We start from the raw sequence: 12,337 nt of genomic DNA, 5'->3' as shown, positions 1-12,337 counted from the left end.
GCTCAGATTACTTAAGATACAATCTACAAACCACATGAAGCTCAAGAAGAAGGAAGACCAAATTGGGGATGCTTCAATTCTTCTCTTGCAATCCACCATTGAACTGTGAACGGTGTTCGCATTCGAAGAGTTACAGAAAGGATTGAAGGAGCTGAAGGGGCTTTCAACCCCATAAGAACAACAATACCAGCCAACCAAACCTCCCAGGGAGTAAACCACCAACCATAGTGTACATATGGGCAGACCCATGGCTCCAGCTGCATATTTAGCAGAGGATGGCCTTGTTGGGCACCAATGGGAGGAGATGCCCTTGGTGCTACCAATGTTTGATGCCCCAGTGTAGGAGAATGTCAGGGTAGGAAGGTAGATGTGGTGTGTGTGTGTGTGTGTGTGTGTGTGTGTGTGTAACACCCTCATAGAAGACAAGGGAGGGGGATGGGAGAGGGCGTTTATGGATGGGAAACAAGTAATGGAGATAACATGAAATGGAAATAAAAATATCCATTAAAATATTCAGTGAAGGGCTGGAGAGATGGCTCACTGGTTAAGAGCACTGATTGCTCTTCCTAAGGTCCTGAGTTCAAATCCCAGCAACCACATGGTGGCTCACAACCATCTGTAATGGGATCTGATCCCCTCTTCAGCTACAGTGTACTTATATACGGTGAATAAATCTTAAAAAAATATTCAGTGAAATTAAACGTTTCCTGAAATTCTGAAGGAATAAAATAAATCAAACTTGATAGAAGACAACGATGTGCCTTATTGGAATCAAATTGTCAATGGTTTAGATTTTGAAAACTGTGTGAGAAGGTGCTGCAAAATTCAATTTAATATTATAATTAAGCAAGTTATCACTATGTGCCATATTTGAGATTTTTTTTCCTAATCTGCTTTATTTTTGGCCAGCATTACAAAACAAGTAGAAAAGCTTTACGTCTCTGCCTATTTTCAATGTAGAGTGAAACCACGTAAAGTTGGGTAATGTCCACTGGTTAAAGCTAGTTTGACAATGACCAGCATGAATATGCATCATAGGGACTTGTTCTTAGGAACAACAAAGCCTAGGGAACATTTGTGTGCTCTTCACAACATATGCTACTTGGGACATCCTCAGCAGGCCAGCCGACTTTATGCATAGATCCTTCAGCCCTTGGGATTTGCCTCAGATGGAGTACAAACAGCATCATTTAAACAATGCTAGCCAAATCCTGCCAAGATGACAGTTCCTGATAAACAAGCCTCATAAAAATGGAAGACCTTTCCAAGAAATCTGGACCAATTAAGAACTTCTAATCACATGCCAGTTTTCAGGGCCTCAGTTCTGACTGTGAGAATTCTAAGTAATTACTTTCTGGAAAGCAAACATTTGGCAGACATTTAAATAGAAGTAGCAGCCAAGAACATGGCCTCACAGATTTGAACATATATAAATCCATATCTTAGTATCAAAAAACAGATTCTCCTAGTCTGGAGGGAAGATATTTAACTACCTGTCCAGAAAGAGACAAGATGGGGTTTGCTGTGGCTGACAGAGCAGGAATGAATGACTTTTTTAAACTGAAGGAAAGAAAGAGAAAACTAAAGATGGCAAGAACAGTGGCAAGTTTGTTCATGTGGTGAATATGTGTACCATAAACACTGAGCATGGAGATTGGGGGGGTGGTGTTCAGTAAAGAAAGTAGTTCCATGCAAACATGAAGACCTGAGTTCAAATTCTTAAATTGTTTATACAACTTACAATTTTATTTCTGCCATTTATATGAAAAAATCCCAGCAATGGGAACCCAGAAACAAGTAAATTTCTAGAATGCACTAGTCAATTTATCCTACTTGCTGAAGGCCTGGAAGACCTTTGATAAACAATCTTCTATCCACTATACACCATAACCCACTTATAACCATAAGCCTCACTCACTAATCCTACATTAAAAACTGCATACACACATATGCATACATGCAAGCTAAATAAACAACAACAAGGTATTGAGCATGACATACCACAGAAGACACAACATATCATAACAAACACAAGAAAAACACTTCTCTGAGATAGCAAAAACCTGCCAAATTCCACTTTGACTTAGAAAGGCCAGTATAGTCTAATTTACCTCAGGGAAAATTTAATCTTGTATTGTATGTTATATTACTAGGAAGAGGTAAGAGAGTAAATATTTTAATTTAATTTATGCATGTATTTGGAAGGAAGAGAAGCTGTTGGAAAATGAAAGAATAATAATTTGGTGACCAAAAGGAAAAGATCTTATGATCAAAGTTATAAATACCATGATATCATTGTGAAAACGATAAAAGGAACCATAGGCTGTAAGCATTAGCTGAGAAAATATTGTAACTGAGTCAACAATTACTGAACTTAGAAGTGTAAGTGATTGACAAGAGATGAAAGACATGAGAAGTGTTTTTCTTGTGATGTGTTGTTGACCTATACTCCTGGAGGCCCACATATAATCATTTGTCAGAGATAAAGCACAGGAGGTTTTATTGTATAAATAATCTGTTCATTCCCCCTAAGACTGCTTCTCATAATGGCTTGTTTTCTGTTTTCCTTCCTAACGTATTAGTCCTAAGGGACTCCTACAAATGTGGGGAGACAGTGACCAGCTTCCCTTCAGCGGAATATTTCCTGTTAACAGCAAACTGATTGTCCTGCTATTATTGTTTCAGGGTTTAGCCAATGGGATCGCAGTTTCCACGCATTGGAATGAAGAGAATTCTCCAAAAAAGTGTGATTCCTTTCAGGAAATGCTTGCTGTGTCTGTATCTTGAAAAATACGCTTGCTACAAGCGCGTCCTGCTTGGAACAAAGAGAATTCGCCAAGTGTGATTACATTTGGGAAACGCTTGCTGTGTCTATATCTTGAAAAGTACGCTTGGTACAAGCACGTCCCACTTGGAATGAAGAGGATTCACCAAGAAAGTGCCATTTTGTTCGGGAAACGCTTGCTGTGTCTGTATCTTGAAAAGCATGCTTGCTACAAAAGCGTCCCACTTGGAATGAAGAGAATTCACCAAGAAACTGCGATTCCATTCGGGAAACGCTTGCTGTGTCTGTATCTTGAAAAGTATGCTTGCTACAAGCGTGTCCCACTTGGAACAAAGAGATTTTGCCAGGAAAATGTGATTCTGTTTGGGAAACACTTGCTATGTCTGTATCTTAAAAAGTACACTTGCTTCAAGCACCTTTCCAATTTGACTGAAGAGAATTGGCCAAGAAAGTACGATTTTGTTTAGGAAATGCTTGCTGTGTCTGTATCTTGCAAGATAGTCCACTTGGAACCAAAAGAATTCGCCAGGAAACTGTGATTCCATTCGCGAAACCCTTGCTGTGTCTGTATCTTGAAAAGTACGCTTACTACCAGATGACCCCTTGGAATGAAGAGAATTCATCAAGAAACTTCGATTCTGTTCGGGAAACGATCGCTGTGCTACATCTTGAAAAGTACACTTGCTACAAGTGCATCCCACTTGAAAAGAAGAGAATTTGCCAGGAAACTGTGATTCTAATTGGGGAACGCTTGCTGTGTCTGTATCTTGAAAAGTACAATTGCTTCAAGCACATCCCACTTGGAACGCCAAGGAACTGCGATTTTGTTCACAAAATGCTTGCCCTGTCTATATCTTGAAAGGCATGCTTGCTACAAAAGTGTCCTGCTTGTAACGAAGAGAATTCGCCAAGAAACTGCAATTCTGTTTGTGAAACACTTGCTGTATCAATATCTTGAAAAGTTTGCTTGCTACAAGCGCGACCTGCTTGGAACAAAGAGAATTCACCAGAAACTGCGATTCTGTTTGCAAAATGCTGTATCTGTATCTTGAAAAGTACACTTGCTATAACTGTGTCCCGCTTGGAACGAATAGAGTTTGCAAAGAAACTGCAATTCCATTTGGGAAATGCTTGCTGTGTCTGTATCTTGAGAAGTACGCTTATTACCAGATGACTCCCTTGGAACAAAGAGAATTCATCAAGAAATTTCGATTCTGTTTGGGAAACGATTGCTGTGTCTATATCTTGAAAAGTACACTTGCTCCAAGCGCGTCCCACTTGGAATGAAGGGAATTTGCAAAGAAACAGATTCCATTAGGGAAACGCTTGCTTGAAAAGTATGCTTGCTACAAGCTTGGCCTGCTTGGAACGAAGAGAATTCCCCAAGAAACTGCGATTCTGTTTGGGAAACGCCAGCTGTTCCTATATCTTGAAAAGTACCTTGCAACAAGCGTGTTCCACTTGGAATGAAGAGATTTCTCCAAGAACTATCTTTGCTGTGACTCTAGCTAGTGTAATGTTCAAGATACAGACACAGCAAGCATTTCACAAACAGAATCACAGTTTTTGGTGAATTCTCTTCTTTCCAAGTGGGGCATGCTTGTAGCAATTAAGATATAGATAAAGCAAGCGTTTCAAAAACAGAATAGCAATTTTTTGGCAAATTCTCTTTGTTCCAAGTGGGATGTGCTTTTAGCAAGTGTACTCATTTCTCCTAGTGGGAAGCCAGCGTTTCCATATAGAATTTTCATAAATCTTTATAAGTACACTTATTACTAGAGCCTGCTAGTGGGAACAACCAGAATTCACAAAGAAACTGTGTTTCAGATCGTTAAAATTTTGCTTTAGTGAAAGCACATCCTATTGGGTACTGAATTCACCGTGATACTTAGATTCGGTTCGTGGAAATGTTGCTGTATCTTGAAAAGTATCCTTATAACAAGCGTGTCTTATTGGCAACTAACTGATTTCAGAAGATACTGTGATCCCAAAATTGAAAAGGTTGCCGAATCTTGAAAAGTACACTTATTACAAGAACTTAGTATAGGGAACTAACAGAATCTGCGGAGAACCTGAGTTTCTTTTCGTGAAAATGTTGCTACATATTCAAATGTACACTATTTACAAGTGTTTCTAACTGAGAATGAAGTGAATTCACCAAGTAACTGAGATTCTGTTCCTGAAAATTTTCCTAAATCTTTCAAAGTACACTTATTACAAGGGCTCCTATTGAGAAGTAACTGAATTTGAGAAGAAACTAAGATTCCACTAGTGAAAACTTGGCTATATCTTGAAAAGTACACTGATAAAAGCATGTCCTATTGGGAATTCACTGAATTCGCCTAGAAATTTTGATTCCATTCGTGAAAATTTTTCTATATCCCGAACAGTCCACTTATTACTATTGCGACCTACTGGGAAGCAACTGAATTCAGCAAGTAATTGAGATTCAGCTGGCGAAATGTTGATAAATCTTTAAAAGTACACATTACTAGAGCCTGCTAACGGGAACTACCTGAATTCACAAAGAAACTATGTTCTCGTTCGTGAAAATGTTGCTGTATCTTGAATAGTACCCTTATTTCAAGCGCAACCTATTGGGAACCTACTGAATTCACCATGATACTTAGATTCCATTCGTTAAAATGTTGCTATACCTTGAAAAGCACACTCATACAAGCATGTCCTATTGGGAACTCACTGAATTCGCCTAGAAATTTTGACTCCATTTGTGAAAATTTTTCTATATCCCGAAAAGTCCACTTATTACTATTGCGGTCTATTGGGAACTAACTGAATTCACAAGGTTACTTACAATCGGATCACGAAGTTTTGATAAAGTAACTGATATTCAGTTGGCGAAATTTTGAGAAATCTTTAAAAGTACACTTCTTTCTAGAGCCTGCAAATGGGAACTACCTGAATTCAGTAAGATTCTATGTTTCCGTTCGCGAATCAGATTCCGTTCGCGAAATGTTGATATATCTTTAAAAGTACACATATTACTAGAGCCCGCTAATGGGAACTACCTGAATTCCCCAAGAAACTGTTCCTGTTAGTTAAAATGTTGCTGTATCTTAAATAGTACCCGTATTACTTGCGAATCCTATTGGGAACCTAATGAATTCACCATGATACTTAGATTCCGTTCCTTAAACTCATGCTATATCTTGAAGAGTAAACTTATCCAAGCATGTCCCACTGGGAACTCACTGAATTAGCCTAGAAATTTTGATTCCTTTCGTGAAATTCTTTCTATATCCCGAAAAGTCTACTTATTACTATTGCGACCTACTGGGAAGTAAATGAATTCAGTAATAGAGATTCAGCTGGCGAAATTTGATAAATTGTGAAAAGTACACATATTACCAGAACCTGCAAATGGGAACTACCTGAATTAACAAAGAAACAGATTTCAGTTCGTTAAAATGTTGCTGTAACTTGAATGGTAACATTACCAGCGCGTCCTCTTGGGAACCTACTGAATTCAGCACGATACTTAGATTCTGTTCGTTAAAATGGTGCTATATCTTGAAAAGTACACTTATACAAGCATGTCCCATTGGGAACTCCCTCAATTTGCCTAGAAATTTTGATGTCATTCGTGAAAAATTTTCCATATCCCAAAAATCCCATCATTGCGACCTAATGGGAAGTAACTCAATTCAGCAAGTAATTGAGATTCAGCTTGTGAAATTTTGATAAATCTTTAAAAGTACACTTCCTACTAGAGCCTGCTAATGGTAACTACCTGAATTCACAAAGAAACTATATTTCTATTCTTCAAAATTTTGTAGTACCTTGAATAGTTATTCAAGCACATCCTTATTTCAAGCACATCCTATAAGGAACCTACTGAATTCACAATGGTACTTATATTTGATCCTGAAAATGTTGTTATATCTTGAATAGTGCACTGATACAAGCATGTGCCATTGGGATCTCACTGAATTCGCCTAGAAATTTTGATTCAATTAGTGAAAATTTTTCTAAATCCCGAAAAGTCCACTTATTTCTAGTGCGACCTACTGAGACCTAACTGAATCCACCAAGTTACTTAGATTCGTTCAAGAAATTTTGATAAATCTTTGAAAGTACACATATTACTAAAGTCTGCTAATGGGAACTACCTGAATTAAGATAGAAACTGTGTTTCAGTTCGTTCAAATGTTGCTGTATCTTGAATAGTACCCTTATTACATGCGAATCCTACTGGGAACCTACTGAATTCACCATTCTACTTAGATTCCGTTCGTTAAAATGATGCTATATCTTGAAAAGTACACTTATACAAGCATGTCCCATTGGGCACACACTGAATTCCCCTAGAAATTTTGATTGCATTCGTGAAAATTTTTCTATATCCCGAAAAGTCCACTAATTATTATTGCTGCCTATAGGGAAGTACCTGAATTCACCAAGTTACTTAAATTCGGCTGGCGAAATTTTGATTAGTCTTTAAAAGTACACTTCTTACTAGAGCATCCTAATTCGCCATGATACTTAGATTCGGTCCCTGAAAATGTTGCTATATCTTGAAAGGACGCTTATACAAGCATGTCCTATTGGGAACTCACTGAATTCGCCTAGACATTTTGATTCCATTTGTTAATATTTTTCTATATCCCGAAAAGTCCACTTATTACTCTTGCGACCTACTGGGAAGTAATTGAATTCAGCAAGTAATTGAGATTCAGCTGGAAAAATTTTGATAAATCTTTAAAAGTACACTACTTATTGCTAATGAGAACTACCTGAATTCACAAAGTGTTTCAGTTCGTTAAAATGTTGATGTATCTTGAATGGTACCTTTATTATAAGCACGTCCTAACGGGAACCTACTGAATTCACCATGATGCTTCGATTCGGTCCCTGAAAATGTTGCTATATCTTGAAGAAGGCACTTATACAAGCATGTCCCATTGGGAACTCACTGAATTCGACTAGAAATTTTGATTCAATTCGAGAAAAATTTTCTATATCCCCAAAGTCCACTTATTTCTATTTTTGGCGTTGGGAACTAACTGAATTCCAAAAGTTACTTAGATTCGGCTCGCGAAATTTTGATATATCTTTAAAAGTACACATATTACTAGAGCCTGCTATTGAGAACTACCTGAATTAACAAAGAAATTGTGTTTCAGTTCGTTAAAATTTTGCTGTATCTTGAATAGTACCCTTATTTCATGCAAATCCTATTGGGAACCTACTGAATTCACCATGATACTTAGATTCCGTTCCTGAAAACAATGCTATATCTTCAAAAATACACTTATACAAGCATGTCCCACTCGGAAATCATTGAATTCGCATAGAAATTTTGATTCCATTCGTGAAAATTTTTCTATATCCCGAAAAGTCCACTTTTTTAAAAGTACACTTCGTACTAGAGCCTGCTAATGGGAACTACCTGAAATCACAAAGAAACAGTGTTTCAGTTCGTTAAAATGTTGCTCTATCTTGAATAGTACATTTATTACATGCGAATCCTATTGGGAACCTACTGAATTCACCATCATACTTAGATTCCGTTCTTAAAATGATGCTATATCTTGAAAAGTACACTTATACAAGCATGTCGCATTAGGAACTCACTGAATTCACCTGAAATTTTGGTTCCATTCGTGAAAATTTTTCTGTATACCGAAAATTCCACTTATTACTATTGCGACCTTCTGGGAAGTAAGTGAATTCACCAAGTTATTGAGATTCAGCTGGCGAAATTTTGATAAATCTTTAGAAGTACACTGCCTACTAGAGCCTGCTAATGCGAACTACCTGAATTCACCAAGAAACTATATTTCTATTCTTCAAAATTTTGTAGTATCTTGAATAGTACCCTTATTTCAAGCGCATCCTATAGGGTACCTACTGAATTCACAATGATATTTAGATTTGGTCCCTGAAATTGTTGCTATATTTTGAAGAGTGCACTTATACAAGCATGTCCCATTGGGATCTCACTGAATTCGCCTAGAAATTTTGAGTCATTCGTGAAAATTTTTCTATATTCCGAAAGATCCACTTATTTCTACTGCGAGCTACTGAGAACTAACTGAATCCACCAAGTTACTTAGATTCGTTCGCGAAATTTTGATAATTCACTGAAAGTACACATATTACTAAAGTCTGCTAATGGGAACTACCTGAATTAAGATAGAAACTGTGATTCAGTTCGTTCAAATGTTGCTGTATCTTGAATAGTACCCTTATTACATGGGAATCCTACAGGGAACCTACTGAATTCACCATTCTACTTAGATTCCGTTCGTTAAAATGATGTTATATATCTTGAAAAGTACACTTATACACGCATGTCCCTTTCGGAACTCACTGAATTCCCCTAGAAATTTTAATTGTATTCGTGAAAATTTTTTATATACCGAACCATCCACTTATTACTACTGCGGCCTATTGTGAAGTAACCGAATTCACCAAGTTACTTAGATTTGGCTCACGGAATTTTGATAAATCTTTAAAAGTACACATATGAGTAGAGCCCGCTAATGGGAACTACCTGAATTCCCAAAGAAACAGTGTTTCGGTTAGTTAAAAGGTTGCTGTATCTTGAATAGTACCCTTACTACTTGCGAATCCTATTGGGAACCTACTAAATTCACCATGATACTTCGATTACGTTCATTAAACTCATGCTATATCTTGAAGAGTAAACTTATCCAGGCATGTCCCACTGGGAACTCACTGAATTAGCATAGAAATTTTGATTCCATTCAAGAAATTCTTTCTATATCCCGAAAATTCCACTTATTACTATTGCGGCCTACTGGGAACTAACGGAATCCACAAAGGTACTTAGATTCTTTCGCGAAATTTTGATACATCTCTGAAAGTACACTTCTTACTAGAGCCTCCTAATGGGAACTACCTGATTTCACAAAGAAACAGTGTTTCAGTTCGTTAAAATGTTGCTGTATCTTGTATGGTACCATTACTATAAGCGCGTCCTAATGGGAACCTACTGAATTCGCCATTATACTTAGATTCGGTCCCTGAAAATGTTGCTATATCTTGAAGAGTACACTTAAACGAGCATGTCCTATTGTGAACTCACTGAATTCGCCTAGACACTTTGAATCAATTTGTGTAAATTTTTCAATATCCTGAAAAGTCCATTTATTACTATTGCGGCGTATTAGGACTAACTGAATTCACCAATTTATTTAGATTCGGCTCGCGAAATTTTGATATATCTTTCAAAGTACACATATTACTAGAGCCTGCTAATCGGAACTACCTGAATTAACAAGGAAATTGTGTTTCAATTCGTTAAAATTTTGCTGTATCTTGAATAGTACCCTTATTACAGGCAAATCCTATGGGAACTTACTGAATTCACCATGATAATGAGATTCCGTTCGGGAAAACAATGCTATATCTTGAAAAGTACACGTATACAAGTATGTCCCATTGGCAACTCACCGAATTCGCCTAGAAATTTTGATTGCATTCGTGAAAATTTTTCAATATCCCGAAAATTCCCTTATTATTATTGCGAACTACTGGGAAGTAAATGAATTCAGCAAGTAATTGAGGTTCAGCTCTCAAAATTTTGATAAATCTTTAAAAGTATACTTCTTACTAGAGCCAGCTAATGGGAAATAGGTATTTTGATTCCATTCGTGAAAAATTTTCTATATCCCGAAAAGTCCACCTATTACTCTTTCAAACCTATTTCGAAACTACTGAATTCACCATGATACTTAGATTCGGTCCCTAAAAATGTTGCTATATCTTGAAGAGTACAGTTACACAAGCATGTCCTATTGTGAACTCACTGAATTCACCTGAAATTTTGATTCCATTTGTAAAAATTTTTCTATATCCCGAAAAGTCCACTTATTACCATTGCGGCCTACTGGGAACTAACAGAATCCACCAAGTTACTTAGATTCTTTCGTGAAATTTTGATAAATCTCTAAAAGTAGACATATTACTAAAGTCTGCTAATGGAATTACCTGAATTAAGATAGAAACTGTGTTTCAGTTCGTTCAAATGTTGCTGTACCTTGAATAGTACCCTTATTACATGCGAATCCTACTGGGAACCTACGGAATTCAACATGATACTTAGATTCCGTTCATTAAAATGATGCTATATCTTGAAAAGTACACTTATACAAGCATGTCCCTTTGGGAACTCACTGAAGTCGCCTAGACATTTTGATTGCATTCGTGAAAATTTTTCTATATCCTGAAAAGTCCACTAATTACTATTGCGGCCTATTGAGAACTAACTGAAATCACCAAGTTACTTAGATTCGGCTTGCGAAATTTTGATAAATCTTTAAAAATACCCTTCTTACTAGAGTCTCCTAATGGGAACTACGTGAATTCACAAAGAAACAGTGTTTCAGTTCGTTAAAATGTTGCTGTATCAGGCTAGGGATTTAGCTCAGTGGTAGAGCGCTTACCTAGGAAGCACAAGGCCCTGGGTTCGGTCCCCAGTTCTGAAAAAAAAAAGAACCAAAAAAAATGTTGCTGTATCTTGTATGGTACCATTACTATAAGCGCGTCCTAATGGGAACCTACTGAATTCGCCATGATACTTAGATTCGGTCCCTGAAAATGTTGCTATATGTTGAAGAGTACACTTATATGTGTACTCTTAATTAGTATGTCCTATTGGGAACTCACTGAATTCGCCTAGACATTTTGAATCCATTTGTGAAAAATTTTCAATATCCTGAAAAGTCCATTTATTACTATTGCGGCGTATTAGGAACTAACTGAATTCACCAATTTACTTAGTTTCGGCTCGCAAAATTTTGATATATCTTTAAAAGTACACATATTACTAGGGCCTGCTAATGGGAACTACCTGAATTAACAAAGAAATTGTGTTTCAATTCGTTAAAATGTTGCTGTATCTTGAATAGTACCCTTATTACAGGCAAATCCTATGGGAACTTACTGAATTCACCATCATACTTAGATTCCGTTCGGGAAAACAATGCTATGTCTTGAAAAGTACACTTATACAAGTATGTCCCATTGGAACTCACAGAATTCACCTAGAAATTTTGATTGCATTCGTGAAAATTTTTCTAAATCCTGAAAATTCCACTTAAGTATTATTGCGAACTACTGCGAAGTAACTGAATTCAGCAAGTAATTGAGATTCAGCTGACAAAATTTTGATAAATCTTTAAAAGTATACTTCTTACTGCTAATGGGAACTACCTGAATTCACAAAGTTTCACTTCGTTTAAATGTTGATGTATCTTGAATGGTACCATTATTTTTTTTTTTTTTTTGGTTCTTTTTTTCGGAGCTGGGGACCGGACCTTGCGGACCATTGTAGAACCATATAGCTGGTTGTTCTAAATCGAAAGTTGTTATTTGTGATATAAAGTCACCTATTGACATTTTGGAAATTATGTTAGATCTCATTTTGTGTGTGTGTGTGTGTGTGCGTGTGTGTGTGTATGCGTGTGTGTGTGTCTGTGTTTGTGTCTGTGTGTGTGTACATGTGTGTGTGTGTCTGTGTGTGTCTATGTCTGTGTGTGCCTATGTGTATGTGTGTACGTCTGT

The sequence above is a fragment of the Rattus norvegicus genome, chromosome 10 (assembly GCF_036323735.1).
Source record: "Rattus norvegicus strain BN/NHsdMcwi chromosome 10, GRCr8, whole genome shotgun sequence".
NCBI classification, from domain to species: domain Eukaryota; kingdom Metazoa; phylum Chordata; class Mammalia; order Rodentia; family Muridae; genus Rattus; species Rattus norvegicus.
This window is presented reverse-complemented; position numbering follows the sequence as displayed.